This window comes from Accipiter gentilis, chromosome 3 (genome assembly GCF_929443795.1).
Source record: "Accipiter gentilis chromosome 3, bAccGen1.1, whole genome shotgun sequence".
NCBI lineage: Eukaryota > Metazoa > Chordata > Aves > Accipitriformes > Accipitridae > Astur > Astur gentilis.
Window position 1 is genome coordinate 18,887,916 of NC_064882.1, and position 16,239 is coordinate 18,904,154.

General features: G+C 40.9%; 1 protein-coding gene across 1 annotated transcript in view; it reads right to left on the minus strand.

The window, feature by feature from the left end:
• The window catches only part of SPATA18 (spermatogenesis associated 18), a 144,605-nt gene that overhangs the window by 63,177 nt on the left and 65,189 nt on the right, over positions 1 to 16,239 (minus strand). The window lies entirely within an intron of this gene.

Here is a 16,239-nt window from a genome sequence, read left to right on the forward strand (position 1 = left end):
GAAAAGAAATCCTAAGGAGGAGTCACTGGGGAATTAACTCCAAGAAGGTTTCAATGCAGTTCAGATTTAGTCTGTGATTACCTGAAATTCAGATTTAGTGAGAATGACCAGTCCCAGGCCATGCTTTTGAGGTGCTATTTATTCTCCTGTGCTAAATTACAGCCAGTCAATACGTGTCTCCAGGCTCCTGGGGGAGAGAAGGGTCCCTGCAGAGGTGTCAGAGATGCACATCAGAGGCCATGGCGGGGAAGGTGCGAGACAGCCTTCTCTGCCTTCACACTTCTCCCCAGCACCAGCTATTCTATTTCTGAATGGGAAGGCGATTTATGATGCTACATCAGCTGTTTTATAGGGCTACCTCAAAACTGCACCCTTCAACTGAAGGATAAGGGCCCCTAATACGTATTGCTGCTGCCTCATAATTATGTCACAAGTCTACAAGATTTAAAGATTTTCCTGACTCTGGAGTTATGCAGCATCTAAGAATCTCAGGTTTTGTAACAAAATTTAAATCTCTAAACCTCATGGTGAAGAGTACTCTTTTCAGAAGTTCAGAAATAGAAAGCAAATTATGAAAACCTTTCAAAAATAATTTTGCATGAATCGATCTCTGAATATCTGATGCCCATGATATAATATCTGAAACTACTTAGGATCTTAAAATTATTTTAAGAATATTTACATTTGACTTTTGTGCGCTAATGTTATTTTTATTAGCAATTTATCAATTCGGAGTGGAAATATATACTTGCTTTTTAAAAACAGCCTGTATTCCACTCATGTTCCACCTTTTAATATTACTACTGGGGCATATATGCAGTGATTCATAAATAACAAGGAACCACAATCATTTAGGTAGAAATTCAAGACATTGAGTAAATTGAGTGCCTCTATACTCTCATGCCTCAGACTCTTTCTTTCTGGCCTAAAATCCCTCTAGTTTTCCTGGCAATGTTCCTGTCAAAGGTCACAGTCTGATCCTTAAATACTGAATACTGCACATGTCCCTAGTAAGAATCAAGAGTTTAGAAATATGGAACTGCTTCAGAAATCTTCATGTTTGACAAGCCATACACTTTTTTCCTTTGGAATGTGCTTTTGTCCCAGAGGGAGGAGCACACATTAGCATATAAAAATCAATACATTGAGCATGAACTTTTGTGCTGTTTCCAGAGGGGATTTTAGCCTGTAAAGTATTCAGATATATACGCATTTATGTGCAAAACAGTGACCTGCCTATTCATGTTATATACAACACGTAAACATAATTTTGACAACTCATTTATGTGTTGAATTGCAGCCAGCTATACAAACCAAACTCTGCAGCTGCACCAGTGAAGCAGCAGAACAGTAGCCACAAAGGACAAATTCTCCTCTTAAGGCTGAACTGTGTTGTGGAGATTGGGAAACAATTTTAGGTGAATCTGCATATATTTCATTGTTATTCTGTAGGAGGTTTTAGGCATTATTCTTCATAATAAAGACTTCCAATCTGCACCAATTTTATCCTAGTGAACTAAGAATTGAGGATGTTCCTATACAGAAAAACATCGTATCTGATGTTTACTGCACAGCTCTCATTTCTGCTGAAGCAGAACCAACCCACTCACCTTCCACAAGAATTCCACTGGTTGCCTAAAACTCAGAGACCAGCTTTATCCAAAGAATACAAAACCACAGCACTCTAGATGAGAAGGATCTGCTGATGAGACTAAAAGCAATTGCTGTTTTCCAGGGTGGCATAACTCTTGACAAAAGTTTATTTCCGTTTTCCCCTGGGGGAAATGAGAGGAGAGTCTGACCCAACAGCATATTTACTATTTCATGCAAACAAAAATAAACTCAAATGTCTAATTGTTTTCCTTGGGCCCTGTCCAAAGTGTTATGCAAGTGCATAAACAGTGAACAAAACCCCTCAGCTAGATCTTCCTCTCCGGCTGAACCATGTAGTTTGTCTGACATCTAGTGGCATGCAACTGCGGGGTTTTTTACTCCATAACAGCATGTTTAGAATCAAGTTACTTCCTCTTAGGAATTTTTGGCACGATGAGGCCTTCAAAAAAGCAAATTGTATAGGACAACCCTTGCCAGCCCCCAGGTTCCCACCTGAAGAATGCATCTGCTGCAACAGGTACTGAAGACCCACAGGGCACAGTACCAAATCCAGAAGATGCAAGGGGTCATTCTACAGGCTTTGTGAATGCTTTCTTTCCAAATGCAAGCTCTAAGATGGCTTGCAGGCTTCCCCCCTCACCTTTAAGAGCAGCTGCAGCAAGTCACTGCAAGCTTCTCACTTAAAAAGCTGTGCTATTGCTCTGGAGAACTTTTCCTCAGCTGATGCTGGATGGTTAAGAGGAAGACACAAATCCTTCCCAGAACTGGCTCCGTGTGAGTTCTAGGCCTTCCAAATAAAGTGCGAGTGTTGCAAAGAAGTTGAGGGGATTTTCCTTTCTCCTGGAAGCACATCTTAAGGCAGCATCTGGTCACTTTAAAATAGCATAGTTAATTATTCCTTGGGTTCTTAAAGCTCAGTAAATGCCCAGACTTTTTAAAAAATGAACTATTGAAATGCAGCCCACTTGAAGCTCTTGGATTAATTTACTCTATCAACAAAAGTTGCACGGGGAATGTGGAAATGACCACAAAGAAATTCTTCATCTTTAAGACTTAACATCCTGTATTCCACACGTCTCTCATGGTTTGAGACCCAGTGACTTCACTGGGACTATGCATACATGAGTAAGTAACGTTGCACTACAGGAGCAGGTCTGTAAAGAAAAATAGCTGGTGCTGAGGATATGACACCCATACAACCCGCAGTTCAAGGCAGGGGACCACCTCAGAGAAGCTCTAGCAGTCCACCTGCATGTCTAGCAGGACAGCCGCCAGTGGCTGCAGCACAAGAAGTGCTCCCCCAGTGCATGCCTTCCCATTCCTACTCCCTAAAGAGATGAAGTTTGCATACTCTGAGGCTACAATGGTAACATAGATGTATTTTAGTCTGGCTTCTTCATGCATGAGCCCTTTTCTTCCCTGAATATCACTCATCTGCTTGTAACATGCCAGGAGGCTCAGCCAGCTGTGTTCCTGCGCATTGCCTGCCTGCCTCTGGTCACACAAGGTACTAGCAGCTGCACAGCCATCTCATCCACATGCTTGTGCTTCTGCCTCAGTATTGACCTGCTCTGTAAAATGCTTTATATTCTATGGATTTTTAAAAAGTCAGACTGAAGCTGTAGTTCTCCTACAGAAACAGATATAGCCAAAAGTTATCCCTTCTGTCAGAAAAAAATCACTATGGATAAAGAAAGACTGAAAGGCAAAAGTGACTGTGAGACTGAACACTCCCAGAAAGATGGCCTTCATTATGTACACGACTGCCAAGTAGTAAGATGAATGGTGACTTCGAATTCCCTGAGCTAACCATAAGAAACTATAGCCCAGCTTTACGTAGACTCGTGTCTCCGTGTGCCTCTGTCCCATACTCCTTGATGACCTTGGCGGGGATGGACCTCTGTCTTTCTCTCTCCCATTCCTTCCTCCCTGCCCTTTTCTACCAGCTTCACACTGTTGAGCTTCCTTCACAAAACAAAACAGAAAAGTAATTCGCTCTTCTATTACTCAGCAGTTACTACTCACAACTAAGCATTTTTAGACAGAATTAAAGAGAGATTATGGTTTTCTTACTCATAAGCAGTCCCCCATAGTCAACAGAATTGTTAAGGCAAAACATTTACTAGACTCAGAGGTATAAATAAAGGTTATCCTTTAAACAATCTCCTTAGTTTCTCCCATTTCTGGTGCTGGCACATAGTTTTGCACGTAACTAACATTGGTTTTATTTTTCTTTGTCTTAACACACAAATACATGACAAATGCATATTAGGGGTTTTTTCCCTAAGACAATATTCTGTTTGCATTATAATTCTTTTATAATCTGAGAAAACTTTCCACCCATACACAACTCTGGAGTGCCTGACAGACTCCCAACAGTATTTAGAAAGGTTTTTCAGAGGAGCAATGCTGATGTGAGGCTTGTAATTGGACAGAGCACCAAGGATCACCTTCTTTATAAAGAGGTGATGATTTAAAGGCACCAATTTGGCACATGAAAGGCGCAGGAGAGTTCTCATTAGCATCCCATCCTCCAACAAGATGTACAGATGGTGCAGAGGGAATTAGAAAACTTAAGAGTTTATGCAGTGTTGTGCACATTAAGTGCAGAACATACAGTACTTTATAGTGTGCAGAAGAAATCTTCCTTCCAAAAGAGACCTGTCACCCTGACAAAGATGTATTATCTGTATCACATGAATGTCTGCAACACCACTTAACTACAGAACACATAATGAGTCCTGCAGTTATACTGGAGGGAACATCCTGTTTTGTTTTTCATACAGGGCCTGATTCTGCTCTGCTTTGTACCAGTGCAAAGCAGGAGTCACTCCCCTGAAATCCCTGGTGTTAAAGAGACATTTTCAAAATCAGAGCTTTTCTTCAAAAGAAAAAAAGCATTAGTTGCCAAACCTGCAGCCCCTCTAGTTCAACTTCCTTTCAGTGAGAATCACAGTTATCAACTTGGACTTGAACATCTTCACGGACAATTATAAAACTCTTCTCCAGTCAGTGTGGCTATCCTAATTCTTGACAGCAAGCAATTAATTTACACACCAAGTTGTGACTGAAATACCTTACATACAAACAGGAAAATGAGAACTGTCTTCTTCCCATTTTCAAAACAGTATTGACTACTTCTGTGGTCTTCTATGACTGTACCAGTATTACATCCAACCAAATCACTTGTAAGCAAATTAACAAATGAACACTATAGCCTGGAATTGATAATAGGAGAGAAATGTTAAGCATTTTCATCCATACAAAGAGGGCGTGGATGAAAAAGGACACTGTTTTGTTCTAAACTATGTAACCAAGAGTATAGGGCAAAGTTCTTCCAAGTTTTGGGTACCCTTAGCTCTTGTTCAGCTGAATGGGATGTGAGTGTGTTCAGGCTTTTATGCATGGCCCTTCCCTAAAGCATCAGCTCACTCTCTGCAAGAGAATGAAGGTTAAAAGCCCACCTGACTGCTAAAACCACAGTGCCAAGAAATATGCCTTCCATTAACTTTGGGACTGTGAAACGACACCTATTTGAAATGGACAGGAAATTTAAACACTTTTTCCAAGCACCTTTTTTTGCTTTAGTATCCTACTGAGAACAATTTAACCTCAGATGCTGGAAAATCCATGCTTTATTACAAACTGGGAATTTTCTTTGCATGATGAGTTGCTTTTGCACACATTAACTCAGATGTCATGATTCCCAGCGTAGCAATTGTGTTAAGCAAGCACCTGCACTGCAAGATCTCCAACCCTGACCAGAGCAAGCTATGCTTATTTGTTGGGTATTGACAGTTAGTTGAAGCACAAACTGTGGAATAATCAATTCCACTTAGTCCTGATTCCACTTTTTAAGTACCCAGGTATTATTTAAAAGTTTGTACTTACATCATCTGGGCATTAGGGAGCTGCCGTCTGGGATTTAGGACTCAAATGTCTCATGGTCAGATATAAAGTCAACAAGTTATGCCTTTTAGTAAATTCCTGTAAACACTGGCCAAACAACAAAAAATTAACCCCAATCCCAGTGTAAGGTAATTAAAATGATATTACACATTTATAAATTTCAACTTCATCTTGCAACATGATACCATTTGCAGTGGGTCTGCCCCTGGTGTACTATAATTCAGTTGTGGTGTAAATAAGATAAACTTTAACTTCACCTGGGTTGTATCTGCTTATGCTGGGGCTAAATTTCCCCTGTGGGTTCCTGTTTATTTATAGGCAATGTGGTAGACCAGGATGACAAAGACACGTATCTCAATGTTGCAGTTACATTAGAACTAACAACATATTTATCAGGATACAGAGAATCATACGTTACTAAATACCACGATGTATGGGAGGGAAAGATACCTGCCTTGCGGCATATCGAAGGAAGCATCACGGTGGGTATTAGCAAGTTCCTGCCAGTGAAACCAGGTCACGATTCTCACTGTATGGAAACAGGACTCTAGGCATTTCAAACATTTGTCTCTGCCCCTTCTGTGCAGCTCTGTCAGTGCAAACAAAAAGCAGAGAGTGACCCAAAACATGTCATGTCCACTCAAAATAAGTGGTTTCTTGGAGCATGGTACATCTACCTAACAGCTTGTTCCCCTTCCTCCATTAGAGTAGAGAAGCAGATTCACACTCAGGGACATAAAATTTGCACTTGCTTTTCTTTGCTCATGTGTAGCAAGAATAAAAACCACCAGAGTTTAAGAAATAACTTTGCTAAAAAGATGTCTGTGGCCCATTCCCAGCAGACTGGTGACCATATACCCAGTGTGACTGGCTAACAATGAGGGGCAAGAGCCATTTTTCAGCAGGGCAACCCTACTAAGATCCACCCCGTTCCTCGAGACTTTAACCTTAAGGGCATCTCGGACAATAGCACAAAGATTGTTTTCTATCCTGAGTCTTGTTTTCAGTCAGTCATATCCCCTGGTAAATAATCCCTGGTTTACCTTCCAAAAAACACAGATGAATGTTAGAATGGGCTCTGGATAACATATTACCTAATGCTGTTCAAGGCTAGGAGAATTACCTGCTGGAAATTATCTGGAAGGGTCTTAATGAATACCACAAGGTTTCTGCTAAACAGACGTTCTTAGCCAGTCTAGAGAGATTCTACCTTGGATCACGATTAATTGCTTGGATTTCATAAGGTGCACCAGATGTCAGGGTCAGCAAGTCCTCTTGCTGCTCCAGGAAAACTGCCAAAAATATTGGCTGGCTATATTCCAGGGAACTGACTTCATGCAGCAGCAGGATAACAGTCACCATTCATCCTATAAAGGTTTTAATTTCAATCCTGATTTCTAAATGGTGAGAACTATAGATAAACAGGAAACTGAAGAGATTTTTGTGCCTAGAGGGACACACACCTACCAAAATTAATTCAAGCATGGCAAAGGATATTTAAGATCCTTCAGCTGAGGTATGGCATAAACACTGGCCATGAAGAAAGACAGACTGGAAAGCAAGGAAGATGTTTTAATTATACCAAATCACACATGAATTAGTGCCTTTGACAGTCTTTTGTCTGCCTGGAGAGCTCATTTTGGAAATCCCAATATAAATTATCGTAGCCCTTTAACTGTAAGATCTCCTGCTGCCTGAGGTCAGGTCTCATCAAACTAGTAAGTCTCTCTGTGAGAGCCAGAGAAAGCTGCCCATCCTTTCCAACTCAGCAAATGGTGGTGGCAGCTCAAAGCAGACAGAGGCAGGAAGGCAGGTAGGAACAACTGATTTGCTATAACATCAGAAATCTGTGTTTTCTTTGCTTTCTTCACCCAAGGATAAGGATTTTTTTCACTTTTATGGTTCAGAATTAGTTGGTTTAGGTCTAAAACTGCTCCCCAAATTTTGTTACTGAAGTTTCTGGAGGTGGATACTGATGCTGTCTGATCAGCCTTTTCTTGTACCAAATTAAAGCTGTTTGTAACAGCGAGGACCAACTCGATGTCATGTTTTGGAGAGCAAAAGGGCTTAATGAGGGGTAAAAAGGACAGCAGGATTAGGTTAGATAAAAATGTAGGACACACAAGCAGCAGCCATGACAGGTATAGGGAACTAAAACAGCCAAACAATGAATTTTTACCATTGCATAGTGATAGCTTCTTACAACAGAATATGAAAGCCTATGAGGGAGAAAGGCTGGAAGATAAGGGTGCAGAGGGCTGCTGAGATGGCTGCTAAGACTTTTTTTGCAGTGGTTTAAAACAGTTTACCTTGCATTAAAACCAATGCAAAAGGTAACAAGAGACCATGTCCACTGCTACCATGTGCACACCCCTGAGAGCTGAACTCTAGGTAGACAGCTCCAGCCAGCTGAGACAAAGTGTTCCTCCCAGACCTCCTGATATATCTTAGCCATCTATTCTCAGAGAGTTTGTCTTTAGTGCTTCAGGCTGGTTTGCCCCTGGAGAGCTTCAACCATCTGTAAGTAAGTTTGTCATTGGAGAATTTGCTGTAGGTAAAATAAAGGGGAAAAGATGCTTGGAGAAAAGTAGAAATGCCCTCACTGGAGAGCTTACTTTAACTGTGGAAAAGTCATCCATTTCCTCTAGTGTTCATGACTCATTTACTGGACTGAATTATTTTTAGTTTAGGTGGTTGTTAAAGATGGGATTATAAGAAGTAAATGTATGCCCGAATGCTATTCCAACCCCTTTTCCTTGACACTGTGAATTGATATTGCAGGCATCATTAGATGGTTTGTACTCTAAGGGTAGAGAGCTCTGTTAATAAAAATATGCTTTATAGACAGCCTTCATGTTAGCCTTTTTTGGCTCATTTATGATTGACTTTAAGCTATTTGATTCTCTGAAAAACATTCAAAAATATTCATTGCCTTTTCAGCTGAAACAGGAACCTTCTATAAATTAGGTCTCTAAAAAGAAAGGAAGATGCCAAGGCAATTGAGTATTTCATTCCATAGTTACCCAGATATATCAAGTCTGTCTCTGTAAATTTCAGTAGACATCAGCTGATAGGTCAGTATGGAAGGGACATAAAAAATTAAAGCCAGTAATCCACCCCTTTGGAAAGGTAAGCAACACTTACAGTGCCAAGGGTTTACACTACAATTTATGACTCCATTTTTAGCCATTTCATAATGGGCTTACTGTACATTTTCAGTATGTTATTTTAGACTGGTGGTCAGAAAAATAAGAGCATGTGTGCTCTATATAAAGTAAAAATCATAGCAATGATGTTTCATCTTCAGGTTAGTACAAATACTCATGTGTATGGTTAACTTGAGTTCCTAGCATCTTGGCTTTCCAGTAATTCTTGCTGTTAATGTTTTACTTCATACTTGTTTGCTGCTCAGTCAATTGTCATAATAACAAATAAAAATAAAAATGGAAGAAAATTCTAGAAGTCATTTAAGACATTGCTCAATTTTTTAAGGGAATTGACTGACCTTTTTGATTGGGGGAACATAAATTGATTAACTGATTTAATCAATTGATTAACTGATTGGAATGTGTTATTGCTTAATATCTATCAGGAGAGATAACTGTGTAATTAACACTAAAGAGCTATTTTAGATTACAAATGCAGATAATACAAATATTTTAACACAGCTCTTAAATCCGCATCTCTGTAATGGCTGACTATGACTGAAGCATTCAGTTCATGGCAGTGTTTACATGGACCTCCTCTGATACTTCATTGACCACAAGCCCACAGGTGACAGACAATAATTCTGGTCTAATCCATGCTCCTGCCCCAAGACAAAACCAGCAGCATCTACGTTGCTTCCCAACTTGGTACAAATATTCTGTTTGTTGACTGATAATTTCAAGTAACACTAGTGTGTGTATAAATATTTGTGTTTATACCATTCAGAAGGCTCAGATGTCTCCTTCTATAGGGCAGGAGCAGCACTTGCATCTGCAAGTCATTTGGGCATCTCCTGCTGGATTTCTCAATAACTTCAAGAAGCGTCTAGAGGCATCATTCTTTCTTCCTATGACAGTCATCTTCAAGACAGCCTGCTGTCAAGATTGATACCAATAGTATCTATAATGCTGTAATTATTTGGACAGTTATTATGTTGAATTTCTGGCTGAAACAGCACCATAAAATCATGCATTTTCAATGAACTAATATAGATTATAGATCTCAGGCTTAGAAATGCAGCATTAAGACTCTAGACTTGAGAAACATTTTATACAGGAACACATTCAGATTACCCTGGAGTCCTAGCCTGAGTTTTGGCTGAGCAGAAAGAGTATTCCTTTTTCACGTCTGTGGAGCTTCAAGGCAATCAGTTTTGTTCAAGTTTGCTTTTAAAACATTCTTAGGTTGATCATTCTTCGAAAATAAACTGAGGTGTGATAGAAGAGGGTTGTAGTGGAAATTTGAAAAAAATCTTAACTGAGATGTCTGCTACCAAATGACTGACAACATAGCGAGGAATAAAATGCAGCAGCACAGTCTCTCAGTGGCAACAAAAACTGAGTCACAATTTTAATATCTGATGGAACACTGTCATCTGGTGGCAATTTGAAGAGAGTACAAACAGACTCTAAGCTGTTTTTTGTCCCACAGGCTTCCTCCATTTGAAGAGGTTTATTTTAATAATCAATTAATTTGCTTCAAATTACCTAGAAGTCTGTATTGTTCACATCATTAAAAAGGAAGCTTGGCACCACAGATCCTGCTAGTTAAGCCAGAAATAAGTTACCACAAATTACAACTTATATTGGAAGCTATGCCTTAATATTTTGGTTCTGCAGACTGTCACAGGCTCCTGCAGCAACCCAGCCAAGTTTCTACTGGGCACAGAGTGAATCTGTGCTGAAAGTTCAGAGGAAGATGTGGAAGTGATTAGAAATCTAACAAAATGAAAAATTTGCATGCTACTGCAGGTATCTTACTTGGCAAACTGCTGAGCAGGCATCTGTCTTAGCAATTTAATCATTCAGTGTGGCTGGGACAACTCATATAAATGTTTTTAACCAGGAAAAAACAGCTCAACCATTTAGGTTTTCTAATGGTGGGGAGACGCTATTGTTGGAAATATTTCTGGTTTCTAATTTCAAAGAATTATTTGTCATAAGGAAATCAGTAAGTCTCAGTTAAAGATCTCAGCAGAGAAGTTTATGATCAAATATGTATCTGAATACCTGTTGTTGAGAGAAACCCTAAGGCTGTACAATGACCCATGCCACAGCACAAAAGAACAATGTGCGAGCCTGACAAAGACACTTTTACGTCCCTAACTTGGACAGAAATGTCTATGGAGTCTTACATGTATGGTCTCATCAACAGCTTGCTACCAGAAGCTTCTGGTCCTGTCTGAGTTCAGACCCAGAAAGAGGCTCAGCCCCACTTAAATCTCTCTCTCAGGCTGTCACTGTCCCTGGTGCACACTACTTGGGGACCAGCTAGCAGGCCATTTTGGAAATTAGTAGCTTACTGCCCTTTGGGCCACTGCTAAAGCTCCAGTTGTGTAGGACCGTAGCAAGCTGCAGGACTGACTGATGACATATATTATGTTTACTGAAGGAACTCAGCAAGTGATAAGTAGTAGGACAAGAGTTAGTGGCTGTCACTGAAGGATCCAGGGTGATGCAAGTGCTCTGAATACATTACAAGAGTAAATCATGCTTGCAGCTCTGACACAACACAAATGCAGGTAGATTCAACTGTAAATGGAAAAAAACCCCACATAGTGAAGAGCTCCTCCGCATACTCAGAATAGCACAGAAACAAGGAGAAGCAGAATAAACAGGGCCAGACACTCAGCTGTGCTGAGCACGGAGATGGAAGAGGACCAGGTAGCTGCAAGCCAGCCAGTTCTGTACTTGAGGACTTAAAGAAATGACACACTATTACCTGAAGATTTATTAAAACAGGCTTCAGTTCTAAGCATGTGTAGTTCTCTCTTGCCACAAAAGAACTCATAGGAAAAACAATCGTGGTGGACTAGAACAAGTGTCAAAGGGGTAGTCTCTACATTTTTATTGCAGTAGGACAAATGCCAAGGTTCTTATTTGGTTTCTATTCATGCAAACTTTTGCTGGCTGGAATTAGAGGTTTGTAGGACAGATGGAAAGAGAACTAGATAAAGTAGCCCTATATTTGTATTTTAAATTTCTGGCCTTGACCATATACGCAGGATTGTTTGCTGACAAGTAAATCCCCTTTCGTAGAATTAGGTAGCTATCATTAATGGTCTGGTCACAGCAGGGACATGGGAGGTGGGGGAGTTATGTAGTTTATCGTACTACTTCTTTATGATACTTCTTTCTGGTAGGATAACCACATTTTTCACTGGCGAGAATAGCTTTAGAGCTTAAGAATATGTATTGAACTTTCCTTGCTAATGATGAAGCTGGTAAAGTTTCAAATTAAGGTTAATTATACAGGATACATCTCAGTTCTTATGCATGACATTTGGTCAGGACTTCAACACTGAATGCAGTCTGTTACTAGTTACTATTCGCGCTTTGTTTAAGCACAGGATTCATTCCTTGTCTTTGCAGTGAAGCTTTAAGGCTGCCTATAATTTAAATCCACCAATCCAGAGGAAGCAGTAGCAACTTAACAACTACATCAAACTCAAAATATAGCTGACAAAATTAAATGCTAGATGAATTGCTGCCAAAAGTAACAGTAGTACCCACCATTTTAAGCTTATGGTGAAGGATTCAGGATACCTGAATAACAGTTATGACAGGATAGATTTTAGTTACCTCTGTTGACATCCTAAATGACAGTCTGATCTGTCTAAAAATCACTGCACAATTGTGGAGGCGACTAAATCTGCCTAAAACTCCTTGCAGACAGACACCTGAGCTGCACTTCACCATGTCTTGGTGATCAGGGCACCCAGCTAGGATGGGAGAACAATAGACTTGATTCATTTCAGGGTCAGCCAAAGCAGGAAACCCGTGCTCTGACCAGTGGACCAGTACACCAGAGACAAGCAATAGCCTCACCATCACATGGACAGGCTCCTGTCAGGGAAGATACGTGCAATATTTTACAGTTCCCCACATTGTGAACCGAGAGCCAGATCTCTTCATCAGAAGAGCCAAGGCACCCTCAGGAGGCGTCCCAAGACCACATGCTGCCAGGGGAGCAGGAGACAGGTACCTCTGTAGAGCCATGCTGGGAGACACAATGTGTCTGTGCAAGGGCTTTCCCCACCAGCTAAGAGGAGGGGGCTGTCTGGTTCCTGCCCCCGCCTTCAGTCCTAACAACTAAAGCTGATGAAGGAGTGCAAATGCTAAGGACCAAAGCCAGGCAGATCAGATTCCACCCATTTCCTTGTTTATTGCTCTAAGCTAGGTTTGAAATAAACAGTATCCTTTTTATTGTTATTGCAACCTCACTGGCACCGAGTAGTCTGCAGGCAGAAGGGAAGAGCACAGAGAAGGGTGAAACAAAGTCCATAGTTGTAAGGCACTGGTCCTTTCCTTTCAGTGTTACCATATTACTCAGTCCTGTTTACTGGCCTGTAGTTTGCCCCAGGCTCCCAGAGTTTTCCAGCACTGTTTTGAATAACTCCTTTACAGTAGGAACTGCAAATTCATCAAGACCAAGAGCCATTTGTTATTCCTTGGGGAGGGGATATATTCAAACAAAAAAGCTATTGTCTCCTGTCCTTGACCTGAAGGATACCTAAGGATCTGCTCTTCTACCCACACAAGAGACAGGAGGAGGGACTGACCCTTTCCGATCCCTGCACTAGCTGCTCTGCAGGGCAGCAGGTCCCTGTGGGCTTTTGAGGGAGGAACAGAACAGCAAGACAGCTGTGAGCAGATATTTCCCTCTGTCAGGTACCGCATGGCCTTCACTCAGCCCCTTAGGCAACTTCACCTGCCTGCTAGCGGCACTGTTAAGCAGAAGCAGGCAATGCCTGAAATTTGAATGAGCAATCCCAGGGCAGACTCACCTGTGCCTGCCAAAGCCTTGGAATCTCTTGGACTCCCCTACCACTTTTCTAAATGTCTGACTAGCTAGTGATCCGGACTACATATGACCATGTGAAGGAAGGCCTTAAAGTACATGGAGAGGAAGAAATACAATCTGAATGTCTCGTGTTGCCTCTATACTTTTAACCCTCGAATCTTGAGCACAATGGCAGAGGAGAACAGGTAAGTGAAGGTTACTGCAGGTAAGCGAAGTTCGAAAGTCAGAGTAGTGGAGAAGAAATAAATCAAAGATGAAGAAAGAGTAGTAAAATCAGGTTCCTGACCCCAGACAGTTGGAGAGGGAAAAAGATATATTCAACAGCTAGCTGTGTTTTCCGATGGTGATGTGAAAATTACTAAGTCGCAACAGCATCAGGTGAAAAGAACACAGTATCAACTGCCACGGACAATGACCACCACAGCAGCCAGTCTGTAAGCACTGGGCTGGAAACACTCAGGAATGTTCCAAAAGTGATCTCAGCCCACTGACAGCATCAGGAACTGTAAACAAGGACATGTTGAGAGATCCTGTTACTTGTCCAAAACATGCAAGGTCACTACACATGCAATTGCTATTCCTGAAGACAAACTAGTTAGTGGTAGAGCAGAATTTGATAGAAAATATGCAGGAGACTGAATGAAATTTAGGGCAACTTGCCCTGCCTGGAACAAGAGCGTTAGATTGGTAAAAGCCAGGAACTTGTTCACAGCCATATCCCAAACACAGACAAGGTGTCAGGTAACTTAAGGAAACCATGTGAAATATGTACATGAATTGGCTGAAGGTTGGGATCATGTGTGTATTTTGTTTTAAAACAAACCCTTCAAATGAAGGAAAAACAACTTGCAAAGACAAACTTGGGATACACAGAAGAAAACCAGAGAAGTATACTTCATACATGAGACAAGCAATTGCTCTGCAAACAACTTTTTCTTGCCTCTGGCAAGGAAATACTGTGAATGAGAATGAGATTTTATATGTCCATAGTACTGATGTTAGTACAATCAAGCAAAAAAAAAAAAGCATTTATAAAACTTGGGAAAGCTTCCACAGTATATTTGATGACAGCCTAAAAGCCCATATGAATGTCAAGCAAGCAACAGAGCCCTCGCAGATGTACTAGGTTACAAAGACGCCTTTGGTTTAAATTACAAGCAAGAACAAGAAAACTATAAAGACTAAAATTCAAGTCAGCATAGACAGCACAGAAACTAATACTTTCAGGTGAAGCACAGGAATTCAAGTTAATTACATTGAACTGAGGTCAAAACAAGCCCCACCAGAGATGTGAAGAAAACAGGCACACTCAAAAGCTGCAGAAGGTTTACTATGCTATGTTACTTTCTAAGAGAAACAAGCCAGGTAAATTCAGATGCTGAGTTGCCACCAGGATATCAGCTGCTTTTATATATCTCATTTCCAAACATTTTGCTACGTGACCATTTGGGAAGAGAGATTGCATGTAATCTCTAAGTACCTTCATCAAATTCATGAAACGCCTAGAGCCAGAATCATCACTGCTTTATGATAGTTTCTTATTCATGTTTTTTGAAGTCAGGGTAACTATGTGTATGATGCACCTACGGAGTCCACAATATTAAATACTAGTTCCATGAAGGCATCTGCATCTGCTGGGACTGTAAACATTACAGCCTAAACAACCAATCTTAACTCCTGGCCCGTTCTCTTTCCAGAAAACCTTGCCACAGGGTAGTTGAATAAACCAGTCATATGTCAGATATGAAAGCCATGCTAAGCCATATTAATAAAATAAACTCGACACTACACTGAGGTTATCTTCTTTCTTGACTGTATTACAATATAACTCATGACAAACAACAGGATTGCTGTCATTGCAGCTAATTTAACAGCAGCTTTTGCCTTTCAGAAAACTGAAGCTTTTTCTTCTCTAAGTTAAGGTTTTATTTGATTTTTTTCTTGCACATTTAAACCATTTAAGTGGTATGACTTTGATCACATAGAGCTTTTCACATCAAAGGGAAAAAATGTTATCCTTTCTGCCAGGGGTATACCCTAGCTGCTCCCCGTTCACTGCAGTTTACTTGCCTCCAATTTAGGGGGATTTTTTTTTTAAAAAAAATATATATCTATAGTCTGTAAGAAAATTCTCAGAACTCTAACTGCAAGAGTACCGATTTCTTCTTAGGGGTTGGCTAGCTGGGCTTCATATTTGTCACTTGATACAGTACTGCCATCAACCCAAGCATGGGCATATACCACATCTTAAGGACTTAGGTCCATCATTCAAAGATCTGGCAAAGTAGCCAGATGCAATTGAGGTGTTACTGATGTCAGCATAAAAGACAGGTTGACCATATGATCATGGCATAGCCCTAGTTGGAAGGGACCACAGGAGGTCTCTAGTCCAGCCTCCTCCTCAAGCAGAGCCAGCTGTGAGATCAGACCAGACTGCTCAGGGCTGGATCCAGTCAGGTCTTCAAAACCCCCAAGGATGGAGCCTGCCCGCTCCAGTCCTTTAACTGTCCTCATGGAGTTCCTTATATCCATTCAGATAACCTCCTCACAGGTACTGTGGGGCTGCAGTTGGCTCCCTCTGAAACTCTCTCTCCTCCTGGCTAAACAAGCCCTAGTCCATCAGCCACTTCTCACAAGGCAGATGCTCCTGCATGACCAGCTTGGTGGCTCTCCCCTGGACTTGTTCCAGCTTATTAACATCTTTTC